Below are 2,500 nucleotides of genomic sequence, written 5' to 3' on the forward strand. Positions count from 1 at the left end.
CAAAGCAATTCTTTCTCTTTGATATTCCGTTACCCGGTGCGTATATTTGCCTTATATGGAACGGTATCTACACGGCTGAGAATTTTGTGAGAAATGTAATAGGTATGTATCGTGTATACCTATGTATATATAAAAAGAAAGGGTTAGATTATGACACGCATTACATTCTTTGCAATTTAGGCTTCGTTAATAATTTTTGCGTGTATTTTCAACCGTGACGGAAAGTTGTATGATAGATATAAATAGAATTGAATACCACCCTTTCAACAGTCATTTGATAAAAATGTTCAAAGTTTTTAGTTTTGCCCCCTTTTTTTTGTATTAAGTTTTTATAAAGTTTTATCCATTCGATAGGATAGCTGCGATAGTAAAGACCTTTGAAAACGTTTAGTGGGTATTGCCTTATATACAAGCTCAAGTTTTGTTGGGGGTGTTTTTTTTTTAGTGTAATATTTAAGTTCATACTTGAATACTCTGAAGAATGGAGCTGTGCATCCTGGAGTAAATGGGTAGCTGGGTCTTCTTTTTTAAAAATACCCGATGAAAGTAAGGCTAGGCCGAAAGGAATCACTCATCCTATTACTATTACACTTTAGTCGTTGACTCTGCATCCATCGCTGAAGGGCAATCCCTAACATAGAACCAAAGAGAGGCCCCTCTCTTCTGGTCTGTGATCCCTAACATTTGTTCATCGACCCTTGGTTCCAACATGGGAGTCGCATAATATTTGATAAGAGAGAAAAGCAAATCTCAGTTTCTCTAACTGGATCGTGACTTTCTGGTAGGGGGGGAACACTCGAGTGACTGTACGATGATGTCATAAAATAAGATTTGGCCATTATACATAACGGCAATGCATAACATTTTGAGATTGTTGTTAGATCATAATGTGAGGTTATGATCTTAGAAACCTGAGGTTTAAGTAACTGTTAAATGAGAGGACTACATTTCACACTTACTGAAATTGTTTATTATATTTATTTATATATATTCATTCATTTATTTATTTATATTTCTCTCTTTCATAATTTATTTATGTGTTTATTTATTTATTATTTATTTATCTATTTATCTTATTCTATTTGTTTTATTTTATTTTAATCTATTAATTAATTAATTTATTTTATTCAATTATTTCAAGGTTATTAACACGTTTATTTATTGTTTCTTCGAGTATTTATTCATTTGTTCAGTTGTTTTTGTTTTTTTTGTTTTCTTTGTTGGTTATTTTTTTTGCTTTGATTGTTTTGTTTGTTTGTTTGTTTGTTTGTTATGGGGTTTGTTTGTTTTTGCCAATTGGTCACTCTATTCATTTATTTTTCCATTCATTTTAATAAGCTATCCATTCATTCATTACATATTTCCATACCTACACTTCCTCCAATACGAAGAGTACCGTTACGTATATTAAAATCACATCTGTCGAAATGCGTTGATTGAACACCAATTCTAACATGCACAATTTTAAAGCACAGGCAAATATCAAGCATACCCTCCTCTCTTTTCATTTTTTCCTGTCTTCAAACATACATTATCATGTCATGAAATGTCATACATCCATATATTATTTATTATGTCATTATTATGCAACAAACCATCCCTTTATGATTTCATAATATATGGGATTGTCATTAAGCGGTCTTAAGAAATTCCCAACATAATATCTGAGCGGTTGAACAGAGGGAAAAGAAAAAGAAAACGAAAGAGAAACTAAAAAACAAAGAAACCCCCTCCTCCTCCCCCCCCCCCCCCCCCAAAAAAAAAAAAATAAAAAAAATAAAAAAACCAACCCCAAAATGAATTAAGCGATCTATGTAAAAGACAAGATGTGTAATAATTAATGTTTAATGTTCTAACCCCGTCTTCATTCAGTGGCCAAAAAAAAAAAAAAAACAACAATCTCAGAACATAAAATACGAATAAAGAAAGTTCGTTTCTATTTGTTACTTTTTGATTTGCTAAAGAGAGGTTTTAGGCCGAAATGTTCTTTGTTGAGTATTTTGTTTTCTATTGAATCTACTTCATCTTAAAAGGAATACAGTCTCATCACGTTACTTTGTTCCATGAAGAGTGGTGCACATTATTACAAAATTCATTCCTGTACAGCAAGACCTCTGGATGGACCCTCGAACCTTTTTATTTATGTTTTTTCTTTCTTTTGTTTTGTTTTCAATTTTCGTTAACTTTAAAATGACTTCTGAGGATTGCTTATGTTGACTAATCTGAGTTTTTTGTTTGTTTTGTTTTTTTCTTCATAATTTTAAACTCATCAAGATGCAGATATTATGTGTTTCAAATTATCTTTCATATAAAATGTATGTTTTTTTTTTTCTGTTTAAACTTCAACCATGAACTAGACTGAGCAATCCTTAATTTAAACAGTTACCTTTTAGTTTGTTTCTGGATATATTTTTTCTCTCTCCACTTTATCGCTTCAAACTTTCATTCAACCTTCACCCTGTCAGTTTGTGCCTGGGGTCTACGAATGAAAATATTATGC

General features: G+C 31.4%; 1 protein-coding gene across 2 annotated transcripts in view; it reads left to right on the top strand.

Moving 5' to 3' along the window:
- The window catches only part of LOC144959256 (autophagy-related protein 2 homolog A-like), a 79,418-nt gene that overhangs the window by 39,779 nt on the left and 37,139 nt on the right, over positions 1–2,500 (top strand). The gene's annotated exons all lie outside the window — the stretch shown is intronic.

The sequence above is a fragment of the Berghia stephanieae genome, chromosome 1, assembly GCF_034508935.2.
Source record: "Berghia stephanieae isolate SIO BIC M18660-M18661 chromosome 1, UCSD_Bste_1.3, whole genome shotgun sequence".
NCBI classification, from domain to species: Eukaryota; Metazoa; Mollusca; class Gastropoda; order Nudibranchia; family Aeolidiidae; genus Berghia; species Berghia stephanieae.